This window comes from Cotesia glomerata, linkage group LG1 (genome assembly GCF_020080835.1).
Source record: "Cotesia glomerata isolate CgM1 linkage group LG1, MPM_Cglom_v2.3, whole genome shotgun sequence".
In the NCBI taxonomy this organism is placed as follows: Eukaryota; Metazoa; Arthropoda; class Insecta; order Hymenoptera; family Braconidae; genus Cotesia; species Cotesia glomerata.
The window spans coordinates 28689627-28707843 of record NC_058158.1 but is presented as its reverse complement, the minus strand read 5'-3'; the positions used below and the strand labels follow the sequence as shown (position 1 = coordinate 28707843).

The 18217-nt window shown below is 30.2% G+C and overlaps 1 long non-coding RNA gene across 1 annotated transcript; it reads right to left on the bottom strand.

The window, feature by feature from the left end:
* Positions 1 to 738: 738 nt before the first annotated feature.
* Positions 739 to 15218, bottom strand: LOC123266868. The gene is made up of 3 exons (XR_006509888.1): positions 15207 to 15218; positions 11300 to 11302; positions 739 to 936 (listed from the first exon to the last, which is right to left on the bottom strand). It is a non-coding gene; the product is annotated as an uncharacterized LOC123266868 (long non-coding RNA).
* Between the last annotated feature and the right edge of the window lie 2999 nt (positions 15219 to 18217).

Sequence of the window (18217 nt, the reverse complement as noted above, 5' to 3'; positions counted from 1 at the left end):
CCTTGGGTCGTAATATACTATTTGCTCCAATCAATGTAAAAATTTTGAAAACATAAACATCTATGGGAAAAACAAAAAAAAATTTTTTTTTGTGATACGCCCTTATGGTTTTAAGAAAACATTTTTCTAAAACCATAAGGGCGTATCCTGTTTTTCCGGTTTATTATCAATTATAGGTCAGAGTAAGAAAAAAAATTGCAAAGGTAATAGAAATTATCACTCCATAACTCAATTTATTTCACCTAATATTTATTTGAGTGAAAAAACGAATGAAAAATTAAGAAAAAATAAATTCAAACAATCGATATGTCTTCAAGTTAATAAAAATAGCTTCAAAATTTTTCTAAATTACTTTTTTTTACTTCAGATCTATTTACAATTAACAAAAGAGTTTTGTAAGCCATTTAGAACTGTAATTTTGAAAAAGTCATTCAAAAAGAACTTTGTTCTTGAGAATTGTTGATTCTTCAATACCAATATCTTGAAGCAAGTTTGATGACGTAAATCATTTTTGTACATCAGACACTGTCCCACAAAATATCATCGGTATTTTCAAAGTTTAATTTTCAGCCATGGTCATAATTTATAAATTTTTTTGTCATTATCTAGTTATGTTAAAAAAAAAATTAAAAAATCTTTTTTTTATTTTTATAATCTTAGACACAGATGATCCTGACAATGGAGATGGCATTAGACTAATACCCTGATGAATTTATTTTTCCTTAATTTTTATTAGTTTTTTCACTTAAATAAATATTTGTTGACATAAATTAAGTTGTGAAGTGATAATTTCTATTACCTTTGCAATTTTTTTTCTTACTCTCACCTATAAATGATAATAAACCGGAAAAACAGGATACGCCCTTACGGTTTTAGAAAAATGTTTTCTTAAAACTATAAGGGCGTATTACAAAAAAAAAATTTTTTTTCGTTTTTCTCATGTTAATGTTTTCAACATTTTTACATTGATTGGAACAAAAAAAATTTTTTATACGCCCTTATGGTTTTAGTAACGCGATATATATATTTATATATATATATATATATATATATATATATATATATATATAAAATTTTGAACCATATGTATTTTCTGAACCAGCTTGACGAACTGAGTCAGGAAATAGCAAAATTTTTCGAAAATTCCACCATGAGGACAAATGCAATAGTTAGATTTCGATTAAATCTACTAAAAAAGTAATTTCTATATTTTATAACTTAACATCTCAGTTCTAACTCTCTTGTAAGGAGACGATTCAGCGACCATGCGCCCTCTATCGAAGATATTCAACACCACCATTGATCAGAAAATTATATATGAGTATATGTGATAAATCAAGTCATATCTGGACTTATCAAGCCATTTCAACATAGTGGGATTTTCTACCTCTCTTTCTACTCTTTTTGTGACAGTAACCGACTTACAATTACTGTAGCCACATTTACCTGTGCCCCACCTTAGCACTATGACCAGAAAAACTACAGAAAACCTGGTCAAGGTACAGTTGGCTACCGGTCAAAGCAGCAGGAAGCTTTTTCTTACTGCGAATAATAAGAATAATTTTTTAGATGGCGACAAGGAGCTTCGACTCAATTACCATCAAACAATCAATGATAATAACAATAATGGAAACCAGATTATGAAAATTGAAGTTAGTTTGAAAGTTTTCTGACACAAAGAGAAGTTAATTAAGTAACTAAGCAACTAATTAACACAATAGCTATCGAAATAATTGAAATCTATGCATGATGGAGATTATTGTGTAGAATATATGATTTTACATACATAACGAATTCGGGTCGGAAGTATGATAAAAGCTTTAAAGTACAAAACGACGCTATCGAATGCTTGTATAAATTGCAGTGTAATTTTTTGTCCTCTAAGTGTGAATACTAACTAGCTGGAAAGCGAACATAGTATATCTGTACGTAGATAGTAATGCAGGAGATCCTACTAGTTGACTTGAGTAATTACTTAACTGAGTAAAGTTGATGGACCAAGACGTGCAAGTGGTTAAGTCCCGGTCTAGGCACCAAGTTCTAGCAATGTATCTCCGTATACATGAAGAGAGTTTGGTGTATTCTCTGTATTCAGCTATCACTATATCTTACTATCTCTAGCCCACTTAGTCATCCCGTTGGGTCAAACTTGTTTGTCTGGTTATCAAATTAAGTGCAAACTACGAGATGTTATATTGCATTTACAGCCATTCGGAAAATCATTATTTACATAAATAGTACAGCTCTACATTTATCATTTTCTACTTATCCTATAACTTGAATAATAAATAGTTACAATAATAATTATAACAGCAGTTATTCTTTTAAAATAAGTTTAACAATAAATATATAACAAGACAATTTATGTTTAAGGGAAAATGTGCGAGCGAAAGACAGACATTTAATTCCAGAAAAGTTTAGGAAAAAATAAATAAAAGAAATGAAAAAATGTTTAAAGAATAAAATAAAAAAAAAGTAGAACAGAATAGAGAATAGAGAACAGAAGAATCGCATGGGAAATGCAAAAAGTTTAACGTGTAAATTGAAGAAGGCGCGCGAGCTGTGTCTCGTAACGTCTTTTAAGAAATTTATAGTAAAATCCTTAATGTAACTCGTAAAGCTGTAAATTCAACTTGCATCTTGCTAAAACTCAAGGGATTTCGGTGAGCTCTTTAAATAAATATTAGTCATGCTTGAGATAATACATCCTTGGTGGAAAATGTAATTTATAGAGCGATTATTAGTAACAAGTATTTTACATGCCGTTAAATGTTTACCGCTAATCTTGTCATTTCATACGTTGAATGCTCATTCTCTATAATTGGTTGCAAGCTATACTTTACAGGAACGGAAGACATTTACTCCTGTGCATCGATTGTGAGTTTGAGGGAAGTAAGTAAAGCTTAACATGATTGAACGGTTCAAGATTTATTCGACAACAGGTGGCTTGAGTGACGTCGTGTCAAGTGTAGGTTACAGATTACAGATGACATTGCATGCTTACATATCTATCATGTATACCTATATCCAATCAGTAAATAATCTAAGTCATGTAAAAATTTTGATAAAACATAATATAAATTCATAGTACAAGTCGGTTCAATTTGAAAGTGATACAATCACTTGCAGTATTGAAATATGGGCAAAAAATTACTTTAATGATCATATATTTAGTCTGAAATGACAATTGGCATATGTGAGCAAATCACGAAATCCGGCTTTATAAGACTCGACATGTTCATATCAAGCCTGAAATGGTCACATATGTCCATACATAATTTTTCGACTAACGTAGTGTTGAAATTCTTCGACAGAGGGTGCATCATCACTGAACTGTCTCTTTAAGAGAGAGTTAATCTTGACGTGTTTTCATAAAATTAAAATTATTTGTTTATTGCCCTAAGGAGCTTATTTGAGATTGACTTTTAGTGTAATCAACTATTAAATCAATTTTTATTAAATTTAAAATGTTAATTAATGAAAATATTTCTGAAAAAAATGAAAAACTAAAAAACTATAAAAATTTTTTTATATTCGAAAATATATATCCTAGCCATTTGGCCATACATGATCAATTCAGGCCAGATATAAAAACTTGACCGTATCAGAAAATTTTCTCACGGGTACACTGAAAAAAAAATTTTTTTCCACCTAGATTATTAAATTTTTTACTCGAGTTTTCTTGATTTAAAAAAACTGGTATTCTTAACCTTAAAATACCACGTTTTATTATAAGGCTAGTTTTTTGACAGTGAGAAAACTGTATTCTTATAGTTAAAAAACTTTCGAATTTTCATCATAAGAATACCAATTTTTTATCCATAAGGAAACATTTCCTTGGTAGAAAAAAAACATTTTTTTCAGTGTAGCTTACGCTAATCACACTTATATTTAATATTTGAGGAACGATTGAATAATTACTTCAATATAATTTCTTTATCGAAAGCGTCGAATAATATTAACAACCAATTTTTTACTCAGTGGCAAAACGTTTCGTATAAATGCACAGCAATATTGCAATATTATGCTTACGGGTATGATAAATTGTAATACAGAGTTAAAGTTTACTGATTAATTATCGATGTTGCTTTAGAATATAAATTTCACGACATACATACTTAACATTCATGATCTGTACACAGTAAAAAATTTTTCGTCATTGTGTAAAGTGTAAAAATGTTTGTGTAGAATTTAACATTTTAGTGTGTAGAATTTAATATTTTAGTATATTGATTCAACACAAATTGTGTAAAAAAAGTCATCAACACAAATTTTTGTGTTAAATTTGACGAAAAATTTTTTACTGTGTACCTATTTGAACTAACATGAATAATAAAATAGTAAAACGATAATAGAGTGAAATATTGTTGTATATGTTATATGTTGTATATATATTAATAGAGCAGAGGCATAAAGCAATTTGCAACACCCTCAGTTCTATGGATTGACCTCCATGACTGCCCTTCCCCGTTTGCGCCTTCAAATAGTTGAGTTAATCGATCGATCCCTAGCGTGGAACCGAATATGTAAATCCGTTTGTCAACACCCAACGAATTTGAATATTGGTCTGAAATTTGACGATTGATTTGTCACAGTACTAACACAATTTACTAGATTGTAGACACCAATGACTTACCACGCACATGCGGTGGTATTGTTATTCGGAATTAGAGATTACTAATAGGGGTGTGCGAATAATTCGACGAATAATTCAAAAAAATTCGAATAATTCGAAAAATTTCGAATAATTCAAAAAGTTTCGAATAATTCGAAAATTTTCGAATAATTCCCGAATAGTTTGAAAAATTCGCGAATCATCGAAATATTACTGGATCTTCTATTGTTTCCAATTTGAATTCCATTACATCATGTATAAAAATATTATATTTATAAATTTATTTATTTACTAGCTGTTAGCCGCCTGTTCCACTGAACACTTCATAGAATTGTATTTTTAGATCTAGACATAAAATTCAATTGAAGTATTGTTTTGACTTGTACAGATTTCAAATTCCATTGGATTGGCCTGCACCTTTTAACCATGTAATTATTCTAGCTAATATTCATTGTAACGTTTAATGTACAATCACTGTAACATTCCCGTGGCTTTCTTCCGAAAATCAATAGTAATTGACACGAAAAAAAAATTTGAAATGAGCATTGAAAGTTATTCTTAAAGTAATTGCAGGTTTCATAAGTGAAGTTGAAATCTGCCTAGCTTAAAGTGCGAAGAATTTTCCATTAATACAAATTTTTTCCGTGACATCTGTTTTATATAGAAAACTAGAAAATCGAGCGCGCTTTTGCCACAATGTTTATTATCGACAATTGAATTTATCAATATTTTTTACAAATTGTATTTCTTATACAATGTATATGTATATGTAAATAATTAATTATTGACATTTTTTAAGATATAAGCTCATCCTAAAGTTAGCCTCATCGGAACAGTTCATTTGAGCACGCACACGATTTTTTTCATATATTTCTCATAATTGTGAAATACATAAAATATATATATATATATATATATATATATATATATATATAAATTCGTGTAGGTACCCGGGTCAAAAAATTTAATCTATTTTATGATAAATGAAAATTTTTAATATTTTTCATTCAATTTAATTTTATTATGTGTATCTATTTTATATAAGATTTTCATCTGTTTTAGCCCGTACTATTCCCAATTCAGACCATTTTTAATGTTATAATAAAATTGTTTTCTATCGTTTTAAGACCAAAATCAGACTTTTTTTGTCACAATCATTTAGCTGGTTTTGAACGCATCAAGGTCAAAAACAGACCAAAATGTTCCATAATTTTTAGTCGGTTTTTGATTGCCTGTAGATCAAAAACCGATCTTTTACGAATTTGATAATAATGATATTAATAAGAATAATAAAAATAATCATTATAATAATATATTTATTTATTATTATTTCATTCATGTCCTCGAAGATCCTCTATAGAGGACGGCTTTTCATTCATTGAAACTGAAATAGTGACTATTCACTATTTCGTAGTGCAATGTATACCAAACGGTATTCTTCGCACTACCAAATAGTGAATACCGCTCATTAAATGATACATGAAAGTATAAAGTTTAATATTAATCTTGTCATCTTGTTAAAATTGTCAACATTTTAATCTTGTCGACGTATTCACATTGTGTTTAATATCGATAATTAGAAAACTCTAGATTTAGATCCAATGAAACGATGAAAACTATTTTACGTATGTTAATACAAATTTATTAGTTCATCACTGCATCACTGCAACTAATACTCGCAGATACAAACTTTTATAATCCATGAAATGTTAAGCTATGACAAATAAATATGACAGGTGTAAGGTTATGATCGAGGATCGGTTCATAAAACAAGAGAGCGCATGAATATATTTAAATTAATTTATTTTTTCAAATAAATGCGACTTATAATTTTTAATGAAATACTTTTGAGTCAAAAAAATTATAAGTCGCCATCTTAGTTGACTTTTGGCCTTCGAACATTTAGAGTGAAAATTGTAGATCAAAAACAGTATAAGATTTCATATTGAATTTGAAAACAATACATAAAGTCCATCTACAAATTAATTAGACTAAAAACCGATCAAACTTTTAAAACTTTTTAGTCTTATTAGATTAGAAACAGCATAAAATATTCATAGTTGCTCAATTATTTTACTAAAAGGTTATTAAGACTTAAAACAGATCAAAAATAATTTTAATAGTAGATCAAATACCGATAAAAATGTTTTTTAAAGTTCAAATACAGATCAATAAGTTCAAATGCAGATCATTTAGCTTAAAATCAGTTTAAATTTTTCGACCTGGGTATTCAAATGAAAGGTCTCGATAAGTGTGACTCTAGGATGAGCTTATATTGTTAAAAATATCATCAATGGACAAAATACAACGTCATTTCTTAATTATTGACATTTATCAAGATATAAGATAAGATCATCGTGATGTTACGCTCATCGAGAGCTTTCATTTGGATACCCACATAAATTTTTTATTTTTTTTATATATTTCACAAATATGAGATTTCTTAATTGTTAACTTTTTTCAAAATACAAAGGGAGAAGCGTGCTCGATTTTCTAGTTTTCTATGTAAAATAGATGTCACGAAAAAAATTTGTATTAACAGAAAATTCGTCGCACTTTAAGCTAGGCAGATTTCAACTTCACTTATGAAACCTGTAATTACTTTAAGAATAACTTTCAATGTTCATTTCAAATTTTTTTTTTCGTGTCAATTACTATTGATTTTCGGAAGAAAGCCACGGGAATGTCACAGTGATTGTACATTAAACGTTACAATGAATATTAGCTAGAATAATTACATGGTTAAAACGTACAGGCTAATCCGATAGAATTTGAAATCTGTGCAAGTCAAAACAATACTTCAATTAAATTTCATGTCTAAATCTAAAAATACAATTCAATAAAGTGCCCAGTGGTGCGGGTGTGTAACAGCTAGTAAATGAATAAATTTATAAATATAATATTTTTATACACGATGTAATGGAATTCAAATTGAAAACAATAGAAGATCCAGTAATATTTCGATGATTCGCGAATTGTTCGAATTATTCGGGAATTATCTTCTTTATTAATTATCATATTCATAATAATTTCATTATAATAAGAATAAAATTAATAATAATATAAATTTGATAATTCGTTAATTCTTAATTACATAAAATTTTGTGAAATTTGTAAATCAATTTTTTTTGCCTATTAGACAAAAAAATTCATCAATTATTGATGTATAGTTAATTGTAGTCTCATGTGATTGTAAAGATAAAAAATATATCAATTTTTGCCGGAAAAAAGTATGGAGTATTGTTGATAGCAATGTTTACATTTAATTTCAAGTGAATACCCAAGCAAAAAAATTGTTCTCATTAAATTGATTGGTAATTTTATATTTTACAAAAAATGTAACATCATAATGAACTTGTCATAAAAAAGTTTTTATTTTTTTACTAAAAAGGATGAGAAAAATATAGTGAGTTAAATTTCATGACTTTTTCTCCTAATAATCGAAGTGAAGGCTATGAAGAGAAGTTTTCATAAGTTTAATAGAGATTAATACCAAATAATGCATAATTCATAATAAACTAATGATAAAATAAATATGAAGCGTAGTAGCAAAGTTTTTTCGGTAGAAAGTTCCACTTTGCAATAGTATTGTGGAAAATAACATAAAAAAGAATTACCATTCGGCATCTGAAATACAATTAAATTGCTTAATGCAAGATTTTTTTTGTACATTCAACTTCAAACAGTAATTAAATATCAGTCTGAAATTTTAGTAATTTAACTCTCGATCAATTTAACTTGATAAATAAATACATAAATAATATTAAAAACTGTAGAAAAGAAGTGTGACAGAAATTTTTCGGATCTTTAATCTGGAATTTCAAGTTTTTTTATGAACTGACTGCTCTAAAGTTATGACAGAACTTGTTTTCATTCATGTCGATTCAAAATACTAATACATTTATAAATAAAAAAACTTTCCTGATGCTATATAATTTCTTCACACGAGATATATTTTATAATATATATATATAAACAAAAAAATCTAATTTGAAAAAATCAGTCTCTCGACTCTAAACAATCAGACACAAATAGTACCCTTAAGACGCCATTGGAATTCTTTGTAACTTTATACTTTTGTCATCACATACATATATTAAAGAGCTTGTAGCCCAGTAGTTTGTATACTCACAAATTTATCTAAGTGTATCGTCCGATTTCTACACGGAGAGAAATTTGTAGGAACCTTTCCAAAAATTATGGGAATGGTTCCTGTAATAAAATGATCATTATAGGTATCAATTCTATGCTCATTATGAGAACCATACCCATAGTTTATTGGAAACATTCCTATACAATAATGGAATAGCTTCAATATATTATGGGAATGGTTCCTATAATATTATAGAAATGGTTCCTATAATATTATAAGAATGGTCCCTATATTATTAAAGGAATGGTCCCTATAATATTACAGGAATGGTTCCTATAATATTATGGGAATGACGAACATAATAATAGAAAAATGTTTATGTTCATAATAATGAAGCAATCACATCAGAAATATAAAGTAATTATTATATATTTTTTGGCTAATAAATATTTTTTTTGTAAATAAAAATTGATCTTTCACTAGAGTGAAAAAATTTCTTTTTCATAGTTTTTATTAACGTGTGTACTTAATGTTAAATTGTTTATTCCAACTCAGTTATTATTGTGTTAGATAATATTGAAAAATATTGTAGCAATTCTAAAGTTTCTCTAATAAAAGGGATATTTTCTCACTATACAATTAGAGGAGCAAAGTAGATACGAAAATTCATTGTTTATTTTTACAATTTCATTTTATTTTTAAACCAAATTATTTATTTACAATAAATACATTGAATATTCATTAAATCTACCTTTTGGGTATGTAACTTTTATTATTTATATGAACAATATTACTTATTTTACATATTTCAAATGATCCCGAGAAAAAATATTTCTATATAATTATATATATTTATATATAAATTGGTTATATATGATTATATATGAAAAATGGCCAAATATAACCATATATAATCATATATAATATATAACAATATTTAATTATATATTTATTACATCTAATTAATTATTAGGTTAATTTTATGGATAGAGTATTTAATATAGTCCTATGCAATTCTCTGTAACCAATTAAAATGCAAAAAAAAATATCTAGCTATAATTTTATGGCTATAACACCAGCGGTCACCCAACCAACTATTAACCCTGCTCAATGCTGCTTAACTTTAGTGATCTTGAAGTTTCTGTCTTCTGTGCTGCTGTCTTAGATGACAATGATTCTATGATCTATATAATGTATCATATGGGTTTATCATAAATATAATATAAAAATTGATTTTAAAATATATTTGGATAGTCATAATTCATAATTTATTTTTTTGACCGAATCTCATTATAATATAACACTTATTTAAATAATAAAATAAATAATGATTGTACTATTAGGTAGTAGCAGAACAGACCAAAACATCTCATAGTAAATGTAACAAATTTTGTATTTCAGAATTATTTAAACGTAATTATAAACATCATTTTATAATTTTTGTGATTACCAAAAAAAAATTTTTTTTCAAAGAAAAAATTTTTATATATGTAAGACTCGAGGTTTATATTTTGTATACCACTCATATTTATTTATACATCTACAAGTAATAACCCGACAATGACTACGGAATGAGACATCTAATAAAAGCCAATATAATTAAGGGATGACAATGACTGGAGGACGTTGTACTAGGACCCATCGCGTGAGGTCCTCATGAAGGGTGGCGTCGGAATGCCCCTAACAATCTCTCTCGTAGTCCTCTCAACCCTCGTTGAGTGGGGGCGAGTCTTGTCACGGGCTGGGGGTACGGCCTTACGTCACAGATCTCGGGCCTCACGATACTCGACAGCCGTCAGCCTCGGCAATAAGAATAGCGTTGCTTACAGTCGGCTGTCCTGATGATGCTCGCGTCCTCGCGACTAGTGGTCAGCTGCTCGTTCGAGTGACCATGTCACTTTGCCTGCTATATCACTATTTTCGACCTAAAATAATATTCGAGTATTATCAGCATTTGAAAAATATAAGATATCATGCAATATCATGCAGCCATTCCTATTGTAAGATCAAAGCCGTTCTCGTTTTTATAAAAATCAACAACACATTACAATTAGACAATAATCATGTGCATTCTCTACCTACTGGACTCAGGGCATGTGTCTATACCGCTGATCCAGTCATACATGCTTAAACTTTAGAGCCGACCAATTGGCACCAGTGACTTCGTATCTGACTCAGCCGTCCACCGGATACGAATCACTATTCGCCATATAGCTTGTCTGCAGCTCTAAATTTTAACATTCCATTCAATTTTCATGCGTACAATTTCAAGCTTAACCCATATACGTCGTTAGTACTCGATAACGACTGCATGCTTCGTGACAGATATCACTAAAACCACTAGCAGTACGGAGAAACCACCGCCAACCGGCGCTTGATCGATTAAGATCTTCGCAGTTTCTCGACGTAACCACCAGGACGTTGGAGTCGTCGCCCGGTCATCACTGACCGCCCGATCGTTCAACGATCACACGACTCATATCGGCTTTCTCAAATTAAACCACTAATAGTGCGGAGAAGCTACTGCCATACGGCACTTGATTGATTCCCCTAATCTTGCAGTCTCTCGACGCAACTACTAGGACGATGACTCCCTAGCCAGCATTAGGATGCAAATACTCCTCCATCTGGCCTCCATTTGTAATGAGTTAGCTCATACTCGGTGCACTAATGAAGTATCCTAGCTGCTACGGAACTCAGGATCACTCCAGCTGTTCACCAACTCCTCCAGGTTCGCACTAATAAGTGCCGATTGTTGCTGCAACCGCTTAACTTTACACTGTCAAGAGTTGAACGGCCAACGTGATAGTCCAACTCAGCTTTTTACCTAGAACAGATTAAGAGTGTCGACGATGTAACGTCTTACCACTGAAATCCCTTCAAGATTCCTGGTCTTCCGTCTACAATCATAATGACGGTTCATGACGTACTCGATGCACACGTTCGTGCATCTCATGCACTATCGTCAATTGTTGAAAGATCTTCAACAGCTATCGCTGCCGTCCATACTGACTTGGTAATATCTGTACAACGGTTACTCGAGCAACAGACGTATCCCAGACGAGTTGATACTTCAGCACTCGTCAGGACCACCTTCGAAGCCTAGTCAGAAACTTTGAAGACATGAATTAACATTTTAGCTAGAGACAGATGTAATGCTCTCGACGATATATAAATCTCATCTTCATCAAGCCTTAATTACAATAACTTAATAATTATTTTATTTAATTTTTAATGGTTACTATGCTCACATATTCTATCGCTGAAATTCCAGCTTGAATTTCAATCATATTTTATACAGGTACGAGAAACCACATTTCGTTCACTCAACATCCAAGAAGGACGTATAGCTGATTCCCCTTACTTTAAGATACTTAACGTACTCAATGTTAAACCATAGCAATTCTAACAACCGATACCTTATAGCTGATGTGACAATATACTCTAACCAGTATCCACGACCCCTTTTTTTTTGAGGTCCAGTTGACCTGAGTTTACTACCTGACTATTACTTGTCGTAAAATTAACCCGCAGTCTTAAACAAGACTACTATTGTTTAAGGGACAGTAACTGCGCTACTGTACAGATTCAAACCAAACTATTTTGCAATTACGTAAATATCGATCTTGTTGACCGACGTTTCTATTACTTTAAGATCTTAAAATCTTGTTCTGTCGGCAGGGCATTTAATAATTTCGTAGTAGTCCGATATCACATGGTGATTTTAAAAATGATAATTTCGATTACAATTTAAATTTGCAAACTTCATCCGAGTATTGTACGATATTAATTAACAATGCTCAGTGATAACTCTTCGCAAAAAATACCGATATGAATTTAGAATATAGTGCTGAATTATTTAATCGCTCATCTAATTCTTCATCTTTCTAGTATGCAATTAGTACATCAATTAATGACCTAGCATTCACAATAATCGACTTCAATAATCTATACTAATATTATAAAGGGGAAAGAGTTGATTGTTTGTTTGCATTGAATGGACTCCGGAACTACTGAACCGATTTGCAAAATTCTTTCACCGTTGGGAAGCTACACTATCCCCGGATGACATAGGCTATATTCTATTTCCAAATTATTGTTAAATACCCTGCGAAGCCGGGGTAGACTGCTAGTCATTAATATTATTAATTATTTATCTTTAACTTTCATCCATCAACTATATACTTTGTCAATTTATAACTGACAATTCTACTTTACGATATCAAACGCTTAACTATTTTATTTACATCTTGTTTAAAAATGTCTAGCCAATTCGATATTATTACGGGATGTTAAAATTTGTTAAATAACATCTCTTACAAAACTATCTGATTTTTCTAACTCAAATGATAGTGCTATCATACTAACGTAAGGTTGGTGAAATTAGATAATTATCTTTTGTTTTAGCTAGCTTAAAGTCAATGCTAAGGGGCATTTCAGTAATACCCTATACAATACTTTTTTACAATCTATTGTAGAACTACTTTGTCTTTTGTGCATTATACCGATGAGTTTACTTAGCCCGTAACCGACACATGGTTGCCACTCAACTTTTAGTATTTACAATAAGGTAATAAAACAAGGGTTTCTTGCGAGATAAAGACTCGGCTGTGAGAAAACTAAACCCGAGGTTTCCTCGTATAGTAATTCTAATACTATGTCCTTGAAACCATCTGTTTTGTGTTGATATGTTTTAAAATTTTCTTAAACTCGACTCAACATAATTTTTCTACCAACAATGAATTTTACTTATTGAGTTACTTGCAACACACGTAATATTTATTTTCAACGACTAACGAAAAGGATATTTTGAACTTTTCAAAGACTTTAACTAGAAACACTTTTATACCAACATGTGTTATTTAGGCATTTCGAATTTCTACGTTATAACTATTTACTAGTTTCTACTTTCTCCTTTGTGTATTGTTCACAAAATATATGTGACCGCCGGGTTCTATTTTATAGTTTTGCCAAAGATAATTTCTTCAAACTTGGTGTCATATATTTTATATATATTATTAACATGCTTATTCATTATTTTTCAATCAGATTTGAGTATATATACTAACTATACCTAATAATAAGTTCGTTTTCCGAATTGTTAATCTTTGCAATTTGCAATAACTCCACATTAATAAAATCAATCATTATACTCTCTTATAGCTAACTAATATCCAATTGTAACGATTAAAAATCAAGGCGTTACTAAATTATATTGTGATTCTGATTAAGACTACTGCTTATTTATTTTGAAAATGTATAGTTGCTTATAACCGCGACAACATTCTTTGGAACCGCATAGCGAGTACTCACTACTTGATCGCGCAAGTATATCAATGCTACATCCGGTATGCATAATTCGGAGTTCTCCTTCATTATTTATTAATTTACTATTTCTTCATGCTATTACAATTACTACTTGCAATAACACTTTATTTATTATCGAGCAAGCATTACTAAGCCTACTTGATTATACCTCTTAATATACCGACTCTAATTCTGTCATAATTAATTACTTTTAACTTCTACATTACCAAATTTATCGTTCATTATAACCATGACACTCAGTGTCGTATTACCAAATGAGCGATGATGAGTTGACCAGCTTAAGGCCCTGATTCCTCATTTGCTGATGAACTATTTTATCGTAATCATCCGTTGTTGATGTCACTCTGACGTTGAATCCAGTAACTTCTTTTGCGTTGAACTCATCATCCATTATCTGCACCCGATTTCTGGTGAACTCGCTGAGAATGCAATTTCAGTTGCAAAACAGATCACCATTGAGTTGTTCTGCTTCTTCATAATTCCACCTTCTCCAGATGCTTTAGTCCTGGTTCCTTCTGCAAGTACGACTCCTCTACAAAGCCTATCTCGACCGCAGCTATGGATATTCTTAACTACTTTAATTTTTCAGAGAAGTTGCAATTTTCGAAGATGTAGTAACATGACCTTGGGTGATCTAACTACGAAGTAGCCAAATTTGAGGATTGAGTAGAGTTGACCCAGCACTCAACCTATTGACCTTGAAACTGATGCGAAACCACAATATTTGCACTAACAATAACTTCTCAATTATAATTAATATATTATAACTTATTATAACATTAATACACCACACTTTCCACGGAACACGGATTTCCAATCCCACTTCTGGATCTGTAAGACTCGAGGTTTATATTTTGTATACCACTCATATTTATTTATACATCTACAAGTAATAACCCGACAATGACTACGGAATGAGACATCTAATAAAAGCCAATATAATTAAGGGATGACAATGACTGGAGGACGTTGTACTAGGACCCATCGCGTGAGGTCCTCATGAAGGGTGGCGTCGGAATGCCCCTAACAATCTCTCTCGTAGTCCTCTCAACCCTCGTTGAGTGGGGGCGAGTCTTGTCACGGGCTGGGGGTACGGCCTTACGTCACAGATCTCGGGCCTCACGATACTCGACAGCCGTCAGCCTCGGCAATAAGAATAGCGTTGCTTACATATATGTTAATTATATATAAGCATATATAATTATATATACTTATATATAATTATATATGGGATTATATATAGTCTTGGATGGCTGTATATTGCTCCATATATAGTCATATATAATTATATATGACCTCATATACAATTCCATATATAACCATGTATGGTTATATATAATTATATATGGAACTTTATGATCTTGCTTGGTTGTATATTGCTCCATATATAGTCATATATAATTATATATATGATTATATATAATTGTATATAATTATGTATGTGATTCCATATATAATCATATATAGTCATATATGATTATATACAATTATATATGATTATATAGAAACATGTTTTCTCGGGATGTTATTAGGAAGCAAGTAAAATTATCGAAATTACTAATAATTTCAAATGCTTCAAAGTGGTCATCGAAGTCACAAATAACTTGAGTTGTAATGATAAATATCTCAATATTAGGTATCATCACTATAATATTATGGGAATGATTCCCATAATATTATAGGAATGGTTCCTATAATATTATAGAAACTATTCCTGTATATTATGGGAACCATTCCTATATATTATGGGAATAATGCCGATGTTACAGTTATAATTATAGGTATCGTTCCTATAATTATAGGAACCATTCCCATAATTATAGTAACATTTTCCAAAAATTATGGATACAATTCCCATAATTTAAGTAATCGCTCCTGAAATGGTATAGGAAAACATTTCATTAAAATTATAGGAATGATTTCCATATTTTTCTCTCCGTGTAGTATGTTCAAACTCTCATGCCAATTTTTAAAATTATTCTATAAATTCAATAAATTTGAGTGTGTGATAAAAATAATTTAACGGACGTAATCAACCATGTAATAAATAACGGGAATTTTTCACACTAAGATATAATTCGTTTATTTGAAGACTTCTAAAATGATATTTGAAGTCAATCGCTTGAACTAATAGGTTTCCGGAAAAGAAAAATCATATGGTCATTGAAAGTAAAAAAGTAAAAGGGAAGAGTAAGAATAAGAAGAAAAATAGAAATAATAAAAATATTTTTGGCAAGTGCTTTCACACTCGAACCTTATAAAATTTTGCCGCGACAATCTTAATAGTACAGACAAGAGAGAAAGCGTCTACTCTTGTATAGTTGGCTCTCTAGATTAGAGTGCTTGCGGTTATAACTTTCTCTCTTTCTGTGGCTTGCAATCTTTACCGCATCGCCTCTGGCTTCCGGCTTGTGAACGAACCATTATTTGAATTATCCTTCTGATTCTTTCTTTCTTCTTCTCATCCCTTTTTCTTTCTATATACTTATTTTTCTTCTTTCTTTTCACTTCTGAAGAATTTACACAAAAAAAGTTCTCTTAAAAACTTTTTTCTATCTCTTTTCTTGTATCACTTGACCTTTTTTCCTCCAAACTGTAAAATTATATATTTATTCAATTTTAGAGATTCATAATCGTATACTTCTTTGTGTTGCTTGTTGGCTTGTAAAGATTGTTCAAAGGAAAAATTTTCTATTTTCGCTGTATTCTCTGATCTGATCATATATAGTTATACCAGTGTATATATGAAAGTAAAAAATAGGTTATTATTAATATTATTAAGCTAAATACTGACATCAGATAAACTCGTAGGAGAGTAAAAAAATCAGTTTTATTCCGGAAATTAATAACCCTAAATCTCTTGTAAGGAGACGGTTTAGCAATCATGCGCCCTCTATTGGATATTTTAGACTCTACTTATGGTCAAAATAATTATGCATAAGTAAATATGACCATATCAAGCTAGATATTTTCTGATTAAAATGCAATTTTTTACACCGTAAACATTTCTTATAGTAATGTGCTCAGTACTTAATGGTAAGTTATAAAAAACTAAAAAATAAAGGTAACTTGTTATTTCAAAAAGTTTATTTTTGCTAAAAAACAACACAAAGTACAAGTTATCACTTTCAACTAAAGAATATGTACTTTTTTCGACCCTTATGCTCGTCTATCTCAACGATTCACCCCTAAAACTTTATCTGCTGGTGTCAGTCCTGTAACATTAAAACGAAACTTTCATTCAAACTACATATCTTTTCGTAGCTTCAAACTCAAAACGACTTGAAAAAAACGTTGTATGTATCTCTTGAGACTCGACAGTAACTCATACAGTCAAGAGCATTCCATAGCTGAAATATGGAAGTTATATACGAAAGTTCAACTTTATTTTTACAATTTTTCATTATTTTTTTTTTTTAATTTTTTTTCTCTATTGAAAATCAAAACATAGTCTGTTTTTTATTTTGCACACCTCAAAACAATACTTGAAAGACGAAAATTTATATTTCAATAACTTTTTATCGATGGTATTAAAATACATTTTAATGAAAGCCTTTTATTGAAAAGAAAGAGAGAGGAATAATAGTAATCTAAGTTAATTTATGAAATAAAAAATAAATTGATTCGTACATTTACAATTGGAACTCTCAATTTGGAAACTATTGATTTTTAATTGTCAAATACTGCAAATTTCACAAAGAATTGATTGATATATTAAGCTTGCTCGCATTGTAAATAATTTCACGTTGTTCAGAAATTTAGCTCGTATCGATATATTACACATATCAATCGAAATGATTTTTAATCTTATGTAATTTTTTATTGCAATCCGCAAAAAAAGTCGTCAGCTCTGTTTAAGTCGATCAGCAAACTTTAAAGTTCAATAAGTTGAGCGCGTAAAACTTTAAAATTGGATTTCTCTCTAGCTAGTAGAGCAAAATATAAAGTGACAATGTGGGGTTACCTCTGGGAAAACAGGGTGTTTGTACATACCTATATACTCTCTAAGTTTCGACGTACTCCAGATGAGTCCATTGAATCTATATACGAGTTCAACCGACCGTACAAATGTATACATAAATGAGTTGCTTATGAATTTCAACGAATTTAATTTCGAAACTAATTAATGCTTTAAGCTTTCACTATTTTCGTTTTAGTATTAATATTGAAAAGCAAATAAT